This window comes from Marmota flaviventris, chromosome 1 (assembly GCF_047511675.1).
Source record: "Marmota flaviventris isolate mMarFla1 chromosome 1, mMarFla1.hap1, whole genome shotgun sequence".
Taxonomy (NCBI): Eukaryota; Metazoa; Chordata; class Mammalia; order Rodentia; family Sciuridae; genus Marmota; species Marmota flaviventris.
Genome location: NC_092498.1, coordinates 67,365,161 through 67,382,850, shown reverse-complemented (window position 1 = coordinate 67,382,850; position 17,690 = coordinate 67,365,161).

The window sequence follows — 17,690 nt, the reverse complement described above, 5'->3', positions numbered from 1 at the left end:
ATACTATTGTCATTTATGTTTTTAGATGTTTTTGTACTAAATTCAGATTGAATTCAAACAGATTGAATTCAAGGAAATAAAATTCTATGTTGATAACTTGATTGATCTGTATCTTAATCTCTCCCTTGTAATCTTCCCAGAATTGTTATATGCAAAAGCTGACAGAATTTGAAGGTTGATTTTTGCTCATTTATTTATTTCTTCTTGAGTACCAAAAAATGTTTTATGTGTAAAGCGTCATTGAATACTAATCAATATTCTGTTCTATGTGTAGTAGAAGTGAACAAAATAAGCTGCACAATGACATAACTGCTATTATAATGGCTTATGTGTGGGTTATCAGATTAAAGAAGAAAATAATTCTGAGATGATCAGGAGATGACTTCCTATGGAAAATTACAAAGTCTAACAAGATGGTTATTTAAGTTACCTGAACTTGATTCTCTTTAGGGAGTTTCTACTTAATAATTTTCTTCCTATTTTGGTACAGTTCAGTACAACTGATCAAATTAATAGAAGGAGGTATTTGTGGGCATTGTCTTGTATACAGCCATGCAGATTTGAATTTAGGTATTCATATTTGACAGGATGGATATATTTTTTTCAATGCTATGCATTTGCAAAATGAGCCAAATAAAATGGCAATCTTACCACAAATGCTTTTGATTCTTCATGACTTCCAATTTGTTTCATTTTATTTTTATTAAACAATGTATGATTTATTTTCTGAAATTACATTTGCAAATATCATGTTTTAAAAAAATTTTAATGCAATTAATCTATTTTCATTACCTGCAAAAAACAAAAAAAAAAAAAGTAACTTCACTGACAGACAAGAATCACTTGCTTTCCCAAAGGAGAAGAAATAAAAGTCAAGACAATGAAGATGTTTAGTAGTGGTTTTTCCATTTTATGTGCTCATATGCTACTTTGATTTTGGAAACAGCTGTGAGTAGGAGTTTAAAAGAATATTTATTTCCTGAATTTTTAGTGACATAAGTCACTTAGATTTTTGTCTTGGATATTGATATGAAGGAAAACATTGTTTAGTTCAAAAACTTCAAGTTACCATAAAAAATGTGCTGCTTTCTGCATTTTCTAGGGAATTAGAGTTGAACAAAAGAAAGAAAACAAATTTAATAATTTCAAGTTTTAGTAGGATCTAATTCCTTAGGCAATTCAGCTATTTAATGCGTCTTGTTAATCAACCACAATGCTTGTAGAAAGCACAATAAATTAACCTAAACCTGATTTTTCCACCTGAACATTGTAATGCGCTTAAAAGATGAGCATGAGACCAATGAGAAAACAATTTGTGCGGCTGATTAAGAGATAAGCATTAGATTGGTTTTAATATAATCACTATCAGAACGTACTTCAGAAACACATTTCCATATTTACTATCTCATAGTATGACACCGGCATAATACAGCAGTGAACAATTTGATGCGAGTCTAGAATTATACTGGGATATCTAAAAAGTTACACAACATTACATGTGTCCCATTTTTATTCTGGTCCCTTGTGCTTCTGTGGACTGATTTTCTCTTAAACTATGCAACTTTTCAGATGATTATAACTCAGATTTTTAATTCATCTGATTATTAATAGATCTGCTTTGGTTGTTCTATTGACTAGAATCCTAAAAATAAAAAGATTATAAAATCTCAAAGGTATCATCTATATAGATTGGTATAGATATAGATATTGAGTGTTACACTTGGTCTTAAATCCATTGTTGAAATTATAGCAAGATTTAGCTATTCTTTGATTTACCAATGACCAAATAAAACTTAAGCTCTGTTAAAGAGAAGCAAAAAATTCATAGGAGTCTTTAGAACTGTTACTAAAATCCCATCTGTGTATCTATCTACTTATCCACCTACCTCTCTACCTACCTACCTAAAGTCCACCTGCCTACCTCTTTTTCATTCTTCCTCATCTCTTGTAGCCACTACAGCTGATGGTGTGGATCTTTCAAAGGTTGTGATGTTTTGGAACAATAGACTCAGAGTCTTCTGCCAAGTTTTCACTTATTCCAAATTTAAATACCATGAGAATAGACATTTCTGGTTGCACAAGCTGCAGAGTCAGCCAAAATAAATTATAATGACATATCCTTTAGTTTCCCATCTAACCCACTGCATTTTTCTAGGAATAAAATAAAATTTTCCCAGACATACTTTGTTTACAGGTAGAATAACTGCTTCAAGTAGTTTCCTCCACATAATGTACCATTTCATGTATGCTTATAATAAACTTTCATTTGGTAGTTTATCTAAACTGTCAGAGGATTCAATGAAATCCTGTTCAGCGTAATGATTGGATTTGCCCTTCTTACATGGTGAAGGAATGTTTTGAATTCGGGAGTGGGGGGAGGGACGACTCACATAAGACTGCTATAGTAAATTTTTCCAATAGTGTTTATTCTGGGCAGACAGTGGAAGTTACTTAAAAAAAAAAATGAGTCTGACTAGACTTCTATGCCACAGCAGTGGGCAAATGTAGGTTGTTTTTAGAGTAGTGTGAGCATGGACACAGATGACTTTATTTTCTGAGGTAACTCACTTGCAGTGACATGAAAGGAAATTGTGGGATGGTGACTAACACAAGTGGAAAGAGTGGAAAGGCTCAAGAAAACCAAAATAGAGTTGGTGTTTAAGACATTTCCTTAATTGTTGCTTCTTGACAACTCCCTCTCTCTTTTCCATCATACAACTTTGAATTGCCTTCATCTTTGAAACATTAACTGAGGCAATGATTATTTATATGCAGCAGGCAGAATATTGGAAGGTTTTGTTTTAGGATCATTTAATATATATTTTAAAGTTCACATGAAATAGTCACTGAACCAACAATTGGAAATTCAGAAGTTAGGGTCCATTAGACACCAAATCTAGAATGTTAATAGCATATAAAATCAGAAGTAGAAATTGGTTTTGGTGAGAAGGCTTTCAAATTTGTAGATTTTAATTGAAAGTGCTATTTTTGTGATCTATTTTTGTAATCCATCCAAAGCTATCTCTTTTAAAAAGAAAGAAAGAATTGTTCAAGGAAGCAGACAGCCCAAGTAAAAGTTTTGATTTTATTAGTTTCTGGTTGTCACACTTTCCTGAACTCACTTATCAGCTGTTCATTTTATTTAATCTTACTTACTCCTTTTTCTAACTTGGGGAACTTGGATTTCTTCAAGTTTTCTTTCTTGGCTCTTCTCGCCCTCTGTTATTTTCTCTACCAGTATTATCCCATAGAGCTTTCTGTAATAATGGAAATTTTCTACAACCTGCACGGCCCAATGTGGCACCTTCTGGTTACATGGCAGTCAGCACTCCTTTGAAATATGGCTAAGAAAATATTAAAGAACATGAATGAAGGAACTTTCTCCATGGTTCCAGCTCTGACCATTATTCCTTGCTTCTGTTCATATACTCTTTTTCCTTTTCCTTTTACTTGTTTATTTCTCCTCTTTTGACTTTTTTGACCTATTTCCTTTTATTCAAATCACCTCCTTTGGAGATCATCTTTATACCAAAAGATTTATCTATCGCCTATTATTGTTGATACCAAAGCCTCCAGGTCTGTAGTCTTCCAGTGATTTATTCAGCATGTGTTTATTTAAAAATTAGTGGGTTTAAACACTATACATAACTAATCGAAGGGAGAGCACTGACTTTACATAAGGATTACTGACTTTACATAAGGACTACTTCAGGAAATGGATATTTCCCTATTGTAAATTTTTGTGAGGACATCTCACAACCACATGTTATTTAGCCTGCTCCTATATGGGAGTCACTTAAGAATTTTAGGCAACTGGATTTTGCTAAAGCTGAAAAATATAATTATTAGTGTACATAAAATTCTTTCTTTCTGGAAAAAATAATGTAAATGGACAAAACCAACAGCAATAGAAATAATTAAATAACTTTAATCTAAAATCAGGTATTAAGTACCACAGTATGTGAATGTAAATTATGTGCATTGTTTAAGTGGGTTTTTCCCTTCAGAGACAGTGTGGGAAAGGACAGAAAGGTCAAGAAATAAAGTGAGAGGATGAGGCTCAAAACTCAGTTATTTTGCAGTTTGTGATGTAGCTGTTCTTGGAGTAGGCTGATGCTTAATCAGAGAATTTTGGTAATTTAGAAGAGCAGGAATATTACTTGGAAAATATGAGTTGCATATGATAAAAGCAGAAGAAAAGAGCCCTTCCTTCTCATCTTTGTCTTTTAAAAATATATACTCTAGATTCTTCCAGTTTGTATATTCCAGCATTTCTTTCTCTCTCTCTGTGTATGTGTATACACACTTTTAATTGTTTAAAGGTATATGTCACCATAAACCTTCTGAAAATAATGACCTCCTTCTGCATAGTCACAATATCAATAGCAGTCCTAAAATATTAACAAAATTTCATAATACTATTGAGTATGCAGTCCATAATCATATGGCCCCAATTGTTCCAGAAGTCTCTTAAAGTCTTTGTTTGATATAGAATTCAATCCAGTTTCATCCTTGCATTGGACAAGTATGACTCTTTTGTCAATTTTGGTCTGAAAAAGTTTTCCCACACAAATTCCTTTGGGGTTGTTGTTTTGTCTTATTTTTCCTGACTCTTTTGGTTGTTTTTGTTTACATTTTATTTTAAACTGTCCTAGCCATTTGTCCTGTAGAACATTCCACTCTCTTAATTTACCTTATTTTATTTTCCATGATTACATTTAGGAAAAATCTAGTTAGCAAAAATACCACACATGTCCCTTTTAGGAAGTACATAATATCAGATTGTTCAACTGTGTGTGAGACTGCCTGATCACATGGCTACAGTTAGTGACCATCATATCTCTTCCTGGCCATTTTTTTTTCCTTTTGTAACCATTTAGTAATCTGTAGGGCAATAACTTACAGCCATGGAAAGCTCCTTTCCCTAAATGCTTTTTACCCATTGGTTTTAGCATGGTTATGGTAATTGCCTGAGTTAGTTCTTATATTGGGAACTACAAACTGATTACTTCTCTAATTTCATTTTATATCATCATGTCTTCTAGGTTTATTATTTAGCATTCTTCAATTTTTTAAAAAAGATATTACCTTTCTTTTGTTTGTGCTCATCCATTTTAAGGGATTATCATCTATTATTACTCTCTTAATTCTCAAATTAACCAAAATTGGAGTGGCTTAGATGCATCCTCCCTTTATTTTCTTGACTTTTTGTGTTTTACCACTTTTTTCCTTCCCTCTGGCTCAATGTATATTAATCTCTTCTAAGTAGTAATGGTCTTCAGAAACCAACATCAGATAGTGTGTGTCACATTATTCCTGCTCCTCTGTAGTAGGCAGACATGGGAAATGCCTTCTGGCATTTTTGATCAACTGTTTGTGCTAATATATCTTATAAAATTTTAAGGTTGATTGAGGTTTTTTCTTCTTTTCCTTTGCATTAGTACTTAATATATCTCAGTGAAAATCTTTCTGAATAATATCAAGGTATTTTTTAACCTTAACATGCTTAAAGGTTATACTATCACTAATATGAAATAACAATTCCACTTAATGAATAGATTTAGAATTTTTATTATTTAAATTTTTGATCATGCTAAAAATTTTACTTAAGTAAATCTCGCTCCAACTATAGCCATCTTACCCATTATCTCTCATCTACTTAAAATAACCATTTTCATTTTTTCTGTCTTATTCTGTCTATTCTTCTGGGAGAAATATATCCCATTTTTGCATAAATCATGGTATACTAAGATATTTAGTGCAGTCTTTGACTTTGCTTTTTTCAATAAAATTATATTCTAGATATTACTTATCCATCATACATACAAAATCCATACAAAATACTTATCCACCAATTTATATAGATTTTTATCATTCTTTCTAATGACTGATTTTTATGTTCATACCATGATTATTAATTAACCAGTTTCTTATAAGTGACCATTAATATTTTCAATTTTGCTATTAGAAAATAATTTCATATCAAGTAACCTTTTGCATATGGTTTTACTATTTTGTATGGGTTATCTTCAAGGGAATTTTCTAAAAGTGGGATTGTAAGTTCAAGGGTAAATGCAAATGTGGGTTTTCTTAGATAGTGCCACATTTTCCTCCATAGGATTTTGCTGCAAGAGACAGAAGTCTCAACCAAAGTCTATGCTGTCAACACTTTAAAGTTTTCCAGTATTACAATTGAAAAACAATAATCTCAGTATAATTTCACTTTGCATTTTTATTGAAGGTAAGCAGAGCATACTTCCATGTTTTATACATGTATAATTTTTGTGGAATTTATATGTCTTTTACCCATTTACTATATGCTTTTCATCTTTTATTTATTAATATTAGAGCTTTTAAAGATTAGCTATCATTATAAAGATTAGCTAAAGCATGCTATTGTGCGATACTTAGTAAATTTTTGTTTCTAACAGAGGAGATACAGCAGTCATTGTAAGAACTTGACTTTTACCAGCCCTGTTAATGAACAACTATTCATCTTTTCATATTCAACATATGCTAGATGGATCGAGCTGATCCTGAGCTCTTCCTCTCTTCCTTTTCAAGTGAAAAATCTCCCTTTCCTCCATTAATTGGAAATAAGAAGGGAAGAAATAAAACAGCACTCTTGTGGACATGCAGGTTCTCTAATGAGATGTGGAGTTAAGAGAAAGATATGAAAGCAATGATTGTCCTCTAATATTGAAGACATGAATGAGGATTCCTGAACACTTTCTCATCATTTCCCAGGGTTGTGGGGTGTCTCAGGAGGATGGCCTTTGCACTTCTGTACATTGCTCTCTGGCTTGTTTGTACATAGCAAAGTCTACTTCTAAACCTGTGTGTTCTAAGGCAACATGGAGGAAGTGAGAGATTAAAAAACTGTTTAGAAGTTACAATTTTAGGATGTGATGATTGATTGCTTTGGACAAGGATCTGTAAAAATCCAGGAAAATGTTTCCCAACCATGGTACACATTAGAAACCCTCAGGGAACTTTTTTAAAATTAATTTTCCAGGCTCCACCCCAACCCTAGTGAATCAGAACTCTGTGTCTGTGTCCAAGGTTGTTGGCATAGATGATCTTGTGGAAAGATTGGTATTTTGAGTTAGAGGTGTGGAATGCTACCTGGAATTATTCTGATAATGGGTATCATTTCATAAATGTATTGGTCTTTTAAGTACATTCATTTATTTCTGTAGTAATTTTTTGCTTTATTTACACATCCTGATTATGATCTTTTGCCAGCAGTATGTATGACATAAAATTTTCAGTTTGTATACTGTATTTTTTTGTGTATGAATATGTATATAAGGTATCTTTTAACCTAGGTTTTTTAAAAGTTTAACATAGTTCAATACATCACTCTTTAGGTTTTTTTTTTTTTTTTTTTTTTTTTTTTTTTTTAGCATACCTTCTTTAAGTAATATTTCCTTGATCTGACATGAGGTCTAAGTTCAATTGTTTCTAAATCTTTTTTTTTAACTTTTAAAGTCTAACCTTTTGCACCTAGAACCAATTACTTGTTTAATAGTGTGAAGTAGATATCTCACTTTATTGTCAATATATATATATATATATATATATATATATATATATATATATATAGTTTCCCATCTCTGTTTATTAACAGTAAATTAGACTATTGCTTCATGAAGTTAGTCTGTGAAGCAAAGGAGAAACACTGGCTACTGTAATGAAGTCATGTGGAGGTGGAAAAGGTATTGCAGGCTTTGGGACACATTTTCAGGACAAGCTCTGGGCATATGAGCAGCTTCTGTGTAATTGCATAGAGCTTTAAGCCTAGAAAGACATTAAGATTAGTAATAATGTATTCCTATTGCTACATAGGATTCTTAACAAAATTTTTTAACACCAAGCCCACTTTTTTTTTTTTACTTTGTACTGGACCTATAAATAAAGTAGATATTTGTAGATATTTGAGGAAACATTGTATGGCAATGTTTGTAGAGTTTTTTACCATTGTGAGATTCTATGAACATAAAGAATGCATCCCCACCTTCCAGGTACAGGTCCTGTGAGTCACGATAGAAATTTCCTGGCCAGGAATGGATCTTTTGATTTGAAAGATAAATTTTTAATTTCTCATAAAGATAGATATAGATAAGTAGGGAAAATAGATTGAAAATACTGGGTTGAGCAACACAAGGGAGAGTAGAAGCAGGGGAAATTCGTGGCTATGAGGGGTGAGTAAGTTGTAGTAGATACTAGAGTCAAAAAATCAAGTGCTTCTTTCCACTAAGCCCTGGGTAGTCCTGCGGAGTAGAAGGAGACTGAGCTTATGTTTCATTTGAGAGAAAACCTGACTTATCTCTCAATGAAGAAATGTCTTCAAATTTTAAGTTATGTACTTGTTGTAAAAAATGCATTCAAGGAACAAAAATAAATTAATAAAATCTTTCATTTGTTTAGACAAGTAAAGAGACCCATTTTTCACCATGATTTTGTTTTCATTTTTTCGTATTTAGAAGACATTTTCAATTCCATACTTGATCCCAGCCATCCACATTTTTCCTAGTGGTGTTTGCGTTCCATACAACAATAATGACAAATGCTGTGATTATGAGGGGTAGGATCCCAGAGAACATCTTGGGGCAAGACCAACTGAGCCAGAAAAACAAAGACAGGAAAGAGAACTGAGAAGTAGCTGATCGAAAGACATGTGTGTAGAGAAGACTGAAAGGGGACATAATGGCAAGACCTTGTATTTGAAAACTATGAAATAAAGTGTAAATCAATTCAGGAATCATGGCAATAAACAGGAAAGCACAGAAAAGAAAAGGGAAATACAAGAAGAAAAGACTCATGGATAGTCATGGGCACAAAGTCCATGGAGATAAACTTTTTTTCTACTTCAGGGAAAGTTAAAAGAGTGATATCCACTCAGAAGAAAGATGAGAAGTAAAAGAATAATTATGATAAATAGCCATCTTAATTATTTTCTTTCTTTTAGTATATAAAACTGCTTTTCTACCTATAGGTCAAAATCCAATAGAAAACTGTGGAATCTTTTAGTTAGTATTAACAAACATTAAAATCAACAATAAAAATAATACCCTAAAAGAAGAGAATGAAAATAGAATAAGATAGACTTGAAAGTATCAACATGTAGTGCCTTTTGTAAGGAAATATTAACTTATGAAACAATTGTATCAATACATCTATAATTGTATTTCTTAGTCTGAATAAGGGTAAAATACATTTTGAGTATTCATTCTGGGGAACCTCTTAAATTTTCATCCAGCTCAAGATATTTAGTTAATTAGATTCCTGGTGGGCAGGTAGGGCTTATTTCAGGAGACTAGAGGAAGGGTAAAAGTAGGAAAAACACATAATTTCAAAAACACTCCATATACAAGACAGAAAAACTGTTATAATTGCACTGACCTTTTTATTCAGTAAGAAATAGTCATCTGATCAGGATACACACAATTTCAATGTAACTTTAAGAAAAAAAAAAAACTTGAAAGGTTAATATGTTAAGACAGGGAGTTGAAATGGGGGTAGAGGAAAATAAAAATACATGAAGCAAACTTTGAAAGTTATTCCCTTTAACTCCCAGAAAAGAGCAACAACCTATTTTATCTATTAACCTTAAAATAAAAACATTCCATTTCTCTTACTGCATTCCTATCATCCATCAAATCAGACTTGTAAGGCAGTATCAGAAGGCTGCTTGCTAAACTAAAAATTTGTGAATGTGGCAATACAGAATAAGCTTTTGCTAAAATATTATATACAATTCATGAGCATTTATGTTTCACTGTACAAATGTTAATCCTTAACTCAGACACTGTCTCACCAAATGAGGGAAAACTGAAGCCTGTTAAACCCCAGATAGTGCCGCTGAACCTAGGAAATGGGGGAAAGTATAAACAAAGCAAATACTTAACCCTGCAATGAAGACATGTCAACATAAACATGACTGTACTTCTAATTTTCCCCACATATGATATTGGTAATTCAGAATTAGCTTTGGATTGTGCAAACTGAAAAGTGACATTCATTCTATTTCTGAACATAGCCATGAAATTCTCTCCTAGTATTGTCTGGTAGTGTGAACATTTGTATTTTTACATTCCTAGATATTTTCTTGATTCCAGGAAGTGCTTCCCAAGTTTTTTGAAATATCTCTATTTCCAAGAATAGTAACAGCAATGATAAAGGAAAAATAGGGAATGTATCAAAAATAGGGGATGTGTAACAAGCTACCCTAAAACAGAAGTAATTAAAAAAAACACACATACACATTTATTGTTTCTTATGATTTGGGTTTCTTCTGTCTAGATAAACATGGCCAAAGTTTGATGGTCTAGAGTGGTCTCACTCCCATGTCTAGCATGGCATAGAGTTCTCATTTGAGAAGGTTTCTCCTGCTCTAGGGTTATTTTGGCTGTCTGCACATGACAGTGTCAGGTTTCCAAAGAGCAATGAGAGCAATACCCTGTGCATAAGAGTTTTAAGTCTCTGTTAGCATCAGATTTGCTAATATTTGTAAAGAAAGTCATATAGATAAGTCAAGAATCAAGGGACAGAAAACAGATTACCTCTTGATGTAAAAGTTAAAAATTGAAAGAGACTCAGATTTACATAGCAAATGTAAGTGTATATGGTTGGGTGGTGAAATTTGTGGCCATTTTTATAATTTCCTGAAGATATTATATTTTTGGAACAAAGGCAAAACATAAACAGAATTTATGATAACAGCATTAAAATATATTTTCTGATCTTTGAACTCAAGCAGTCTTAGGAGGAAAGTTGAACCTCACTTCTAACATAGTAACCTGATTTGTAAACTAAGAAGGATGGATTAGGTTTTTAAAGTCTTATTTAGCTAATCTGCATATTCTATAATGGAATCGATGAAAGGATAGTGTTTTCTAGGTCTTGGTAACATTGAGAATTTTAACAGAACATATCGATTTAGTAAGAGAAAACCTCTCCCAATCTCTGATAGTGGAGTGGGAGTAGAGAGAGCTGCAGTTCAAACCACAAACCTGCATCTTCTCTGACCTGTCAACTCTTTCTGCATTGGGTGGTTTTCCATGTTTAACACATCTGGACTACTGAGAATTCATTCAGGTGTAAATGAAATGATTGATGGTGGGTGGGAGGGAGGAGTAGAGAGAAGAGCTCTGCTGGTACCTCCAGAATCCAGTATATGTAGGAATATATGTAGGAAGTTACTTAGTTCACCAATAGGTAAAAGACCCATTTGGATTTAGTATTCATAAGTATTTGAAAATAATGTATGATATACTCACCAAATGGCAACTACCTTTCTTAACAGGAATTACATAACCTATGAAACTATCCATAATATAAAGACATTTTCATGAAGTGAACCTTTTATTTCTTAGGTTTGTTATAACAAGTATAAAGAAAACATGTGACAGAAACATGGCTCCTGTTGTACCCATATTCATTCCCAATAGAGTGTTTTAAGCTGGGCATAATCACAAATATAATTTGTGAGGTTGGATCTCCTTTTATAGCCAAATCATTAGTGCATACTATATATAGTACCTAATAAGAGCTCAAGCTCTGTAATAATCATACCTGACTTCAAATGCTGGTATTGTCACTTGCAGACTGGGTCAATTTAGACAACTCTTTAATTACTGTAAGCTTAAATTTTCTAATTGGTAAAATCAATAATGATAACATTCATCATGGTTTGGGAAAGATTAACATATATCAGATAATAGCATATTTTATTAGTTAACATTTGTATTATTATGGTTGCTAATTTTACTGTGGATAACAATGGGACATTTACTCTTATTGCTCATTGAATATAATCAACCACAATATCAACTACTTATGTAGAGACAACTACTAAAATACCACAAATATGTCTAATATAAAAGAATTCATATAATTATTGTCAAAGAGTATAATCTTCAAATGCATCCTATCTAAGCTTGTACTTTGGTTTCCAGACTGCTAGTTTCTCAGGTATCTGTTTTAATGACTGGTGACTAATCTTATTGCTTCTAATGTGAAGTCGGATAATCAGTTCAAAGTCAGAGGATCATCTTCCACAAAGTACTGTATGTGGTGGGGCAGAAAGAAAAACACACACATATGTGCACTGGTAGTCTGGAAATAAATTAAGTATTTTATAAATTGTCATGCTTCCTGTTTATTGTCTCAGATAATTGACCAGGTGTTCACAGAAGCCAACTTTGAGGTTTCTAAATTCTTTCCATCCTCTCTAGACCCTTGGGCAGTTCTCACCTCAGTGAAAGATCAAATTCTCTCGGCGCACAGGAAGAGAACTGTTTATTACAAGCAGTAAGTGCCAAACACATTATTGGAAAAAGCAGCAAAAGTTGTTGCTCCCTACTCTGCAAGAATACCTCAATTTTCTTGTTGTTTTTGCTGGAGTTTAGCTGATAGCATTTAAGGAAGTCTGTAATATAATACCAAATATTTTACATGAATATGAATGTCAAAACAAACATGAGCCACCTTTTCTAAATTAGCTACCTATTCTTTCTAACTAGGTAAATCAACAAAGAAAAGTATTACCAGTGTAGCACTTTCAGAAATAGCCAAGGATTAATATTAGCCAAGTGTTACAAGTTCACCTCTCACATAGCATTTCTAATATACCTGGTCAGAAAAAAAGTATTCTTAATCCTGTGAAGGCAGAAGAATGCCAAAGTCCTTCATGATTGATGAAACAAAGACAGAAAACAGAGATCTTTATATTATGTTTATAAGAGCTTTATTGAAAATTTCAAAATACATAAGGAGAAAGTAAGATTGATGTATAGCAGCTTTTGTAACCACAGCATTGCATTTATATCTCAAAATTTTCAAGAATATTTAGTATAAATTTTAATAGTACCTCCTATAATGCCAGTTGTATCAAAAGATATGCAGTCCTCAAAAACCCAGTTAACATCATTACTCTTCATTAACATTTATTGACCTGTATTTCATTCCCTCCTGATTTTCTTATCACTCTTGTAGTTTCACTTTACCATAAAAGTGTTTTTAGCACCATCAGGATGATATTAGGTCTTTTCTTTTTTAAGATAAAATGTTCTCAACCTTTACAAAAGAATAATATTATTCTAAGTTTTATCATTATTTATAGTGAAACAGAATAATCTAAAACTTTCATAGCATGACATACTATGAAATAGTTATGAAAATAGTTTATTTAAACAAAATTACTATTAAAGGGAGCCAAGTTCATTTTAATTCCATTATATAAAGAAATCTCACTTTTAAGCTTATAGAATCAACTATCTAGAAAATTTTAAATAAGATTTTTTTTAAAGTTTGCTTTGTGTTATGATAGTTAATGTCAAAAATTCAACCTCACTGTGGTTTTGATAACTTATTTACATCTTAAAAATTGTTTACCTTTCAAGCAATAGCTGTATTTTTTATTATTTCTCAGTTTGGTTTGTTGTAAAAAAAATAGAATCAAATGTTTGAAAGGGGGAAGAGAGCTCACCTCTGAAATACAAATACAGTTATAATAAAATAGTTTATGAGTAAAACCAGAAGCATTTACTGATTTTCAATTGTCCTCTACAGATAAATTTTCACTTCCTCCAGTGACACCTATCACTTCTTAAATGATTACAGTCATGTGTCACTTAGTAACAGGGACATAATATAAGAAATACTTTATTAGGTGACTTTTTGTTGCATGAACACCACAGAGTGTACTTATATAAACCTAGGTGGTATAATTTGCTACATACCTGTTTTATATGGTAAGGCCTCTTTTCCCTAAGCTACAAAGCTTTGGAGCCTAATTCTGTAGGCAATTGTGGCACAGGGGTAAGAATTTGAGTATGTAAACACAACCATAGATAGAAAAAAATAGAGTAAAAATACTAGGTCATAGGAATTTTTTAGTGGCATTATTATCTTTTAGGACTATGGCAAATGGAGTGCTAGCATCCAAAGTCAGGTATGATTACTTCAGATATTGAGCTCTTATTAACATTATATGCAGTTTATTGTTGACCAAAACATCATTATGGGACACATGACTTCAATGATAATAAGGTAGGAAAACAACCAAAGAAGCTATCTGAAACACTTTTACCCCCTGAAAAAACTGAATTTAAATTCTCCTGAGAAAACAATTTTAAATAAAATGGTCATAAGAAACAATCCCAAAATTGTACTTGTGAAGACGTTTTTCATTCCCTAACAATTGAACTCACCTATGAATTCCACTTTGATAGCTAACAAAATTTTACTATCAAAGCAAATCAAATTATTTCTTTTTGATATTCTTTATTTCTTTCTCCCTTTTCCATAGAATTTTTTAATAAGCTTCTGGTTTTCTGCTAGCCTTTTAAAGTTCTGTATTTAGTGCCAAAAATCAAAACCTTTCTAGTTAGAGTTTACTCTAAGGAATAAACGTTTTTTGAGAAATCACCACTTAAGGAACCAAAATGTAATCACTTTGACATATATTTAAAAATATACTTTCACATTATTAGTTTGGCAATTGTAGTATATTCAAAGAATATCCAACTTTAGGAAATAATCTTTGCCTCAGATGTTTTCTTGTACATGTTTTTTTTTCTATTTTCATAAAGATCATATAACATAAAGTTTACCATTTTAAGCATCTTAAGTGTACACTTCTGTATGAGTATATTCCCATTCCTGTGAAATAGATCTCCAGAACTTCTTCAACCTGCAGATCTGAAACTCTATACCTAATAAGCAATTCTCCTTTCCCCTTCTCACTATCCCGTGTTAATCACCATTCTACTTTAAATTTCTCTGAATATGGCTAATTTAGATTGTTAGGTAGAATTCTGCAGCAATTCTTCTTTCATGACTGGTTTATATCACTTGCCATGATGCCTTCTAGGTTTATCCATATTGTAGCATGTGACAGGATGTTTTACCTTAAGGATGAATCATATTCCTCTATACCATATTTTGTTTTTCCATTCATCCATGATACTCTTTGAGTTGCTTCCACCTCTTGGCTATCGTGAATACTGCTGCTTTGAACATGAGTGTGAGATGTTTCTTTAACTTGAAATAAATGGATTCATGTTTATTCCAGTTTTCATTTAAAATTTCTACTTTAAAAAATGCCTAAATGATGCATAATGCCCACCTGGATAATCACCCACTATTCTGCCTATTTTCTTTATGGTCTGACCATTACCTCATTTTTTTTATACAGTAAATATAAGCTCAAAATGTGCATTAACAATAAAAGTATAATTATATATTTTAGATGAAAAACAAATGAAATTTGAGAGAATATATACAGATATATTAGATCAGGCTTGAAAACATAAAATGTTGAAGTCATTACAGAGCCAAGCAACTGAAACCAATTTTGTTTTCCATGTTATTTCAGTTGAAAAGGTTCATTGCATGTTTCTCATGGTGCCTCTATTTTTTTAAGTATAAACTGAATATTTTTGGTATTAGGAAGAGAACAGACCCAGAGAATCAACATCAGCACCACTCATTACTAGTATATGTATTTGTCCTCCTTAGTGTCCCATTTGATCTTCAGAGATTCCGACTTATTCTGTCTTAGCATTCTTAAATAAAAGAAAGTGAAAGTGTCTTTGTGAAATATGAATTTGAAATCTATTTCCTGTTTTTGTCCCAGATCACTTATCCTAGCAATTTATAATATGCTCTGGAGCCCTACAGCCTGGGACACAAATCTCAGCCCCACCACTTGCTTGTTGTAGGACCTTTGGCAAGTGACAAGGTCTGAGCCACCATTACATCTGTCTTAGTACCTACCTTTTTAGATTGTTAAGAGAATTACACAAGTTCACGTATGAAAGCACTTGAAACAGCACTCTTTGCATGAATAACATTCAATATTTATTGACTGAAATTTTGTACCTAATAAGTTAATACTTCAAAAAGAACAGAAAACTTAACTCCCTTTATGAAATACTGAATACATGTAAACAATAATTGAAATACATAAATTTATGAAAAAGATGAATCCATGTTCCATGTTAGTTTTTTAGGCTTATACAACAAAGCAGCAAAAATTGAATGGCTTAAAGTATGATAAATTTATTCTCTCACAATTCTGAATGTCAGAAGTCAGAAAACAAGGTGTCACTCCCTCAGAAAGCTGTAGGAGAGAATCTTTCTTTGCTTCTTTCTAAATTCTGGTGATTCCCGGTGATCTTTAGTATCATAACCCCAACATTTTCCTCTGTCTTCACACGACCTTCTCCTCTATCTTTCATTCTTCTATCTCTTATGCATAGTCATTGGATTGAGTTCCACTTGGATAATTCACATTTCTCTCATAAAGAGGCACTTAATTATCTCTGTAAAGGCCTTTTTTTAAAAAGTCACATTCACAGAGTATGCATTATGTGTTTCTTGGGCTTAGGACATGGAGATATCTTTTTTGAACTTACCACTCACTTTCCTGTACTACACTTTCTTTCCCTGTACCAATACTACACTTTCCTTGTCTATAACATTGGATCTTAATTTAACAGATCCCTTTAAAGTAGAATTAATATTATTAAATAGTAGGACTGATACATTAATTTAGATTGATATAGTTTTACATTTTTTATCTAATAATATTTAAGAGAAATTTTGGTTTTAATATTTAAGGAAATATTACCATTTGCCTGACTTTTTTGTTGATGAAAATAAATTCACTAAGCATGCATTTTCATTTAAGCCTTCAATTAAGAATACACTAAAACTTAAGAAGACAATTTTCTAATTATTTACAATTGAGGTTTGCCAAAATTCTTCATTCAATATATTGATGATGTTATTAACTTCTTAAACAATACACAAATGTGGTGCTTTTGACATTGTCACCATCTTTGGTACACACAATCTTATGTAAAATTTGGAGTCTAGCAGTAGATGAAAAGGCAGATGCTAAAAAAATCAAAGCACTCAAATAATTGCTATCTCTAGGGAACATGTTGGCAAAAAATGCAGAATTTTTGAAACAAGAAGACAACTAAATTAAGTCATGTTTTCCTTTGAAATCTTAGCATTTTTTAGTTAGTCCTTGGTTTTAGATTAAGATGCAATGATTTCCCTTTTCATTTAGAGGGGAGGGCAGAAAAACATTCAGGTGGAGAAATATGATGGAGAAATATGATAGATAAGTCAAGGCATAATTTCATTTAAGCCTTATGGTCATCTTGCAATTTCATTACTAAGAAGGAAAAGTTTAAAAATGACATTAAACGTGAATACATTTACTATAAAAATAATTTTAAAGTGTTATTTATAATCATTTTGATTGCTTGTAATTATTAATTAATGTTAAAATTTTACATTAATATGATGTTCATCAGAAAATATATATGAAAACTAAAATAATGATAAATTTTACTTTGAGAATCACTATCATACAAGGTTTACTTTTATCTTGTGAAGTGGGAAAGTGGATTATGTCTATATCAATATATACGAAGGTAAAGATCTATGAAGTCATTGAGTCTAAGAAGGAGATATTACCGGAAAAAATGGTTATTTTTGTATATATGGAAAGGGAGAATATTTTAGATGTACAATTTTTTTGCTCAGACATTTTTGACTTGGTAAAGTTACATGTAAAGAAAAGTTTCCTAGATTCCCCATCTCATTTGTCCATGAGCTAAAAATCAATATTATAACATGTTTTCACAATGTGTGAATAATTTAAAATA